The sequence below is a fragment of the Bemisia tabaci genome, chromosome 6, assembly GCF_918797505.1.
Source record: "Bemisia tabaci chromosome 6, PGI_BMITA_v3".
Classification (NCBI taxonomy): domain Eukaryota; kingdom Metazoa; phylum Arthropoda; class Insecta; order Hemiptera; family Aleyrodidae; genus Bemisia; species Bemisia tabaci.
The window spans coordinates 6,976,738-6,983,877 of NC_092798.1; positions in this window are offsets into that span (position 1 = coordinate 6,976,738).

Consider the following 7,140-nt stretch of genomic DNA (forward strand, 5'->3'; position numbering starts at 1 on the left):
GATGTATCCATTGATTTGCCATTTAAACCATAGAAAAGGATCGATACAGGTGCATGGTGTTCGCAACGAACACCCTAAAAATGGATCCTTCACCCTACCCAGGTAGCATTTTCATCTACTATCTAGGTGGCGCTCATCAAGAAAATGTCTACTTTCTAGTTAGAACAATTTTCTTGAAAGAAAATAGGTATGAAGTAGATGTAGAAATTAAGCAGTAAGAAAATACATTTTTTCCTTGCATTTTCTTAAAAGAAAACATCATAAAATTGGCTAGAAAATAATTCTACTTTCAATAAATATTTAAATATCTTTTTTCTAAATGGGAAGATGACAGAAAGTAGACCTATGAAATAGATACTGGATTAGAAGAGAGAAAAGTACATGTAAACTTAAAGATGGAAAAAAACATCTCTGAAATCGCAGGGAGTCAGCAATCGCCGGCAATTTGCAAGCTCCGTACTTTTCAATTCGTCAAATTGTAATTACGATAACATCGAAATTGTAAAGATTTCTGTACGCCTTCAAATCCAGCGATACTATCCGCTTTGCCATGGAGTTAGTTTAGTTGCTTAACCGAACGTAACACCGATTATTGATGACATTTCACGAACTCGCGAGTGTGCTAACTGGCACCATGTATCCAAGAAGAAGAGGCTAACATACGTTTGAATTCAAAGCATAAGTAGGTAATAATCCCTACTTCCAATCTCGTTTTTTCACTTTAAAACGATTTAATTTGTTGATTAAACACGAATAGATTGCAATTTGCCGGCGATCGCTAATTGCCTGCAACACATATAAGGAGAATTTTTGTGAAGAAATTAATGAGAAAAAAAAATTACTGACTGAACAATCATAATCACTGCCTGTGGAAATGTTAATTAAACGATACTAAAGCATAATAGATGGTGAAAGTGCAGAAGTGCGAATCTCGGAAAACAAGATTTTCCAGGAGAGTAAAAAAACTGTCTGCATTCCTCTTTATTGTCGGTAGAAGGGATTAACCTTCTACCCTTCTTATTAATAATTCTTGAGGATGGCAAGAATAAGATGTTTTTTCAAACTCCATCAGAAGTTTCAATATTTTCTCGAACTGTTAGAAAATACGGCAGAAATGCCGAGATTCGCGTTTTCGACACTAAGAATCGACCCTTCATCAGTAGATTCGCATTTTTGCACTTGGTGTTTTAAACTTGTTGGTGGATTTGGATCATTTAAAGACGGAAAAAAGGGTTTCACACTTAAATTTCCTTATCAGATAAGATTTAGTTGGTCATCGATGCTCCATTAATCCATGCTTTACGCTTTCCTAATGGACCAGTGGACAAAGTACTTTTTCTTCAATTATGATTATTCACAATTAATCAAAGAAAACTCATTTTATCCGTGCGAAACTATTTAAATTCACGACCGCTTTTGAGTGAGTTGCGATCTTGTAAACGGCGACTCTTTCAGTTTCACTTCAGAATACGATAACCGAACCTAGGGACTTAAAATACACAATCTGATCCAGCCGCCTGCGCTCTCTTCATTTAAAAAGGACGTAGATACCAAAAACAATCTTAATATAATTTCAAAATAATATTCCTCGGCATTTTCCCAATATGCAACTCGATTTAAACACCCAAAATTATGAACTTTTTGGTCAACATCATTGTACAAGGCCACTCATAATGGATACTGAAGAGCGCCTTCAAATCAATCCGTAAACTTAATGTAAAATTCTGATACCACTATTCGTGCGTCACGGCAGTCATTCTGCATACCCGGCCATTTGAAGGCGTCTCGTTGACCTCAGGCAAACTGGTCAAGAACGAGTGTTTCTGGCCACTTTTTGAGTTTTTCTCTGGATCGTCTTCCGCGGTTAGCTCGAAGCGAGAGACTAGCGGAGCTTTTCCGACTGGAAAATCGCACTCAGCGGGTCAATTTCAAGTGAGCTTGCTTGGTTTCGGCCGTATCGGCGAACTTTCAATGGACCACTAGACAAGGTACGAATTTCAGCATTCTGATACATGCTTCTTCACCAAAATGTCACGTAAAACACGATGCGCACAACGAAAATTACCGAAATCAGCTCCTTCCGAAGATATTTAATGATTCTTGGTGCGTGAATTGAAACCACCCGCTCATGAAAACTCAATATACTCTACGTGATTCACATCGCGCGCTAGACGTTATCATGAACGTCTCTGCGATAAAAAAAAGTCTGGTAACCTCAACTTGACGCTTTGGCTCAGCTGTAGCAAATTGCTTGTAGTTTGAACAACACATGGTGAGACATGAACATTGCTTGACTGAGAAGCTTGCTGGAACCGTCGTAGCGGGCGATTTGACTCACGTAGAGCTTTGAGTTTCTTGTGAGCGGGCAGTTCAAATTCCTCGTTACCAATGTGAAATAAAAACGTTAATATTTTCATTTGGAGTTGGTTTCAGTAATTTTCGTTGTGTGCATCGTGTTCCACGTGAAATTCTGATTCAGAAACATGCATCAGATTGCTTAAATTCGTACCTTGTCTAGTGGTCCATTTTGACCCTAAGAATTCAGACCATGTAACCTCTGTCGATTTTCCTCAATTTTGGATTGAGGAAAAAAATCTCGAGATATCAGTCGCGTCCAACGTAATTGGTGTCATAAAATTGATTCCGCACGGTCCCGACTCTCGGCGAGGCTTCCTGAGCCGAGAAACAGTCAAAAACGAGCTTTTGTGACCACTTTTTGCCTGTTTCTCTGGAGCGTTTTCAGTGGCTAGCTTGAAGCGAAGGACCCGCGGAACTTTTCCGACTGGAAAATCGCAATCAGCGTTTCAATTCCAAGCGAGTTTACTTGGTTTCGGCCCGATGGGCGAACTTTCGATTTGGACGCTAAAAATTTAGTCCATTTAACCCCTGTCAAGGAGACCCAAATCAAGACTAAATTTTTCGGGTCAAAATCGAAAAATCGCCGATCGGGCCGAAACCAAGTTAGCTCGTTGGAATTGACCCGCTAAGTGCGTTTTTCGAGTCGGAAAAGCTCCGTCAATCCCTCGCTTCGAGCTATCCGCTGAGAACGCTCCAGAGAAAGAGGCAAAAAGTGGTCAGAAAAGCTTGTTTTTTACTTTTTCTCGGCTCAGGAAACCTCGCCGAGAGTCAAGACCCTGCGGAATGGATTCTACGCCTCTAACGACGTAGGATCCGACTGAAATCTAGAAATTTTTTTCTCAGTCCAAAATCGAGAAAAATCGACATGGGATACATGGACTAAATCTTTCGGGTCAAAATCGAAAGTTCGCCCATCGGGCCGAAACCAAGTAAGCTCGCTTGGAATTGACCCGCTGAGTGGGATTTTCTAGTCGGAAAAGCTCCGCAAGTCCCTCGCTTCGAGCTATCCGCTGAAAACGCTCTAGAGAAAGAGTCAAAAAGTGGTCAGAAAGCTCGTTTTTGACTGTTTCTCGGCTCAGGAAACCTCGCCGAGAGTCAAGACCCTGCGGAATGGATTCTGCGCCTCCAACGACGTAGGATCCGACTGAAATCTCGAAATTTTTTTCTCAGTCCAAAATCGAGAAAAATCGACATAGGTTACATGGACTAAATTTTTCGGGTCAAAATTGAAAGTTCGCCCATTTTCAAGCGACCTTACTTGGTTTCGGCCCGATCGGCGAACTTTTGATTTTGACGATAAAAATCTAGTGCATGTAACCCCTGTCGATTTTTCTCGATTATGGACTGAGGAAAAAATTTCGAGATTTCAGTCGCATCCGACGGAGTTGGAGGCGTAGAGTCGATTCCGCACGGTCCCGACTCTCGGCGAGGCTTCCTGAGCCCAGAAACAGTCACAAACTGGTCATAAACGAGCTTTCCTGACCATTTTTTGCCTGTTTCTCCGAAGCATTTTCAGCGGGTAGCTTGAAGCGAGGGACTGACGGAGCTTTTCCGACTTGAAAATCGCACTGAGCGGGTCTTTTCAAGCGAGCTTACTTGGTTTCGGTCCGATCGGCGAACTTTCGATTTCGTCGAGCCTAGAAACAGTCAAAAACTGGTCAAAAACAAGCTTTTCTGACCACTTTTTGACTCTGCCTCTGGAGCGTTTTCAGCGGGTAGCTGGAAGCGAGGGACTCGCTGAGCTTTTCCGACTGGAAAATCGCACCCAGCGGGTCAATTCCAAGCGAGCTTACTTGGTTTCGGCTCGATCGGCGAACTTTCGATTTCGACCCTAAAAATTTAGTCCATGCTCAAAAACAGGAAATCAGTTGAGGTTTAGGTTGAAAAAAAATCTTTTTGAATCATAATCTCAAATAGCGTAGAGACCATAAAAGTAAAAAAATGTGAAATTTATTAATCTAATTTTATTGTTTGTATTAATAAAAAATAACTCTCTTTTATTATAATAAAAAAAGCAGGATTGGATGAATTCAAAAGGATAGGCTAGTATTAAATTCAGTTTAAATTTCATTTGAATAAAGGGTTAATAAAACAGAGAACACAAAAGCTTGAATAACGCAGACAAAAAATTCAAAAAGAAAAAAAATCAACTGAACCAAAAATATATAAAACCCACCATTTCCTGAGAGAATCATTAATGAATGACCTGAATTTTCAATTCCTTAATTTTCCTATCGATTTTTCTCGATTTTGGACTGGGCAATTTTTTTTCGAGATTTCAGTCGTATCTTACGTAGTTTGAGGCGTAAAATCAATTCCGCACGGTCCCTACTCTCGGCCAGGCTTCTTTAGCCGAGAAACAGTCAAAAACTGGTCAAAAACGAGCTTTTCTGACCACTTTTATAAATTTAGTCCATGTATCCCCACAACCATATATTTCCACATCCACGTATCTTGCTTGCGGTGTTTGAAAATCTCTGCCTCTATATTATTTTTTTAAATGAGAACATATTGACCTAATCCCTTTGAGTTTTTGCAGAATTTTCTTCGCACAGGTAAGAAAATCAACGGCTGTGTTCATGTTCATGAATCGCCGTCGAGTAGATTTCCGTTTAAAAATTAAAGTAAGACAGGAAGTCTGCAGCGCCGTATCGTCGCAAACCAAGATATGTGGTTGCGGACTTACACCGTTAACATTTGTCAACCCGTTCACTGCCTTTTTCTCCTCCAAAATCCAGAAAAATCGACAGGGGTACCATGGAGTGAAATTTCGGGGTCAAAATCGAAAGTTCTCCGATCGGGCTGAAACCGAGCAAGTCCCCTTGGAAATGACCCGCTGAGTCCGTTTTTCTGGTCTAAAAAGCTCTGCGAGTCCGCTGGATCGGCGAAAACGCGCGGTCGGTGAACTTTCGCAAAACGGTCAAAAAAACCAGTGTTTTTGACCCTTTCTCGGCTAGGAAAGCTCCGCCGAGCCTCGGGACCACGGGGAATCGATTCTACGCCTCCAACTATGTAAGATCCGACACTCAGCTCGAAATTTTTTTTCTCCTCCAAAATCGAGAAAAATCGACAGGGGTACCATGGAGTGAAATTTCGGGGTCAAAATCGAAAGTTCTCCGATCGGGCTGAAACCGAGCAAGTCCCCTTGGAAATGACCCGCTGAGTCCGTTTTTCTGGTCTAAAAAGCTCTGCGAGTCCGCTGGTCCGCTGGATCGGCGAAAACGCGCGGTCGGTGAACTTTCGCAAAACGGTCAGAAAAACCAGTGTTTTTGATCCTTTCTCGGCTAGGAAAGCTCCGCCGAGCCTCGGGACCACGGGGAATCGATTCTACGCCTCCAACTATGTAAGATCCGACACTCAGCTCGAAACTCGGGGGCCTCCAAAAAATTTTCCAAGTTCTGATTCTAACTAAGCTAATGTTTTAAAAGAATGTTAAGTCCTCTCCGATCAAAATCGGATCAGTAGAACCCGAGATATGGAATGTCCATTGTAATGGACAAATTCAGGCAATGAACTTTTATGACCACGTGAATCGAAGCGCGGTTTCGGTGGAAGGGGGGTATCTTGATCCTTGAAATTAAAAAAAAAATTGCAATAGCTAAAATTTCATAAATATTTCCAATTTTAAGACGAATTCTATCCGGCGCTTTAAGGCACAAATGTAAACAGAGGCTTTTTAGCTTATTTGGAAAAACGAAAAAATGACAATTTTTAAGTAATCCTAGTAAATCCCCAAATCGTAAGAATGAAAGCGCTGCTCATGACAAATGCCGCTGGAGATAGGTTACGTTGAATAATAAAACTAATCATAACAATTCCTTTGATTTAACTTGATTTTCAAGTACCCAAAATGATGTCCATTGTAATGGACAAAGCTAGTGAACGGGTTAAGATGTTACGCTGGAATGCTTCTCTCTGAAAATTGAAAGCCCCCGAGATCTGAAAGGTCTGTGAGACAGAGAAACCTGAGTGACTTAAATGAATCGCGTTTAACAGAAAGGAATCGAGGCACATCAGCTCTTGCCAAATTTAATTGGGTAATTTAATTTTTAACGAGAGAACGTTTGTGTGGATTTCTTTGAAAATTTTAAGGAATTTGCTTCTTACTATGCGGAGAATTGACTGAAATTTGCACACATAAATTCGCACAACCGTTTTAAAGTGAAAACTTAGATTTGGCAATAGCTGATGTGGCTTGGTTCCTTTCTGTTTAACGCAGTCCAAATAAAACTCGCTGATATTAACCAATTTTTGGAGGTTAAAAGGATATTATGACTACATGGCACTGCATTTACTTCATCAACGTTCATCGAGGTAACATCACTTGTTTGATACTTTGACAAGGAGTTCTTTTTTCTAATTCGATATGTACCTACTCAAAAATATGTTAGATAATTCTGACCACTAAGGAGGTCAAGCTATCAATATAGCATGGGGGAAGCATTTATCCCTCTGAAAATGTGTCCTTGAGAAAACAGGAATATGTAGTCATAAAGGATCAATGCCACAGTGTTTGGAACAAATGAATTATAATAGGAATAGTTATGAACTTATTCAGTGATTTTTTTCCCCTGTCTAAATTAAAGGGAAAACAAATATTCCGGATTTTATAATGGGGATGAAACTGAATTTTCCACATTGAGTCTCGCAGAGGAGTAAGATTTCAAACTGTCCAGGTTTCCAAACTATTGACAGCTACTTTTGGTAATCCAATTACCATTCCTTGGCTTTGAACCATGGGTACAGATTACAAGATTATTGAAAAATGAGAAAAACAGTACA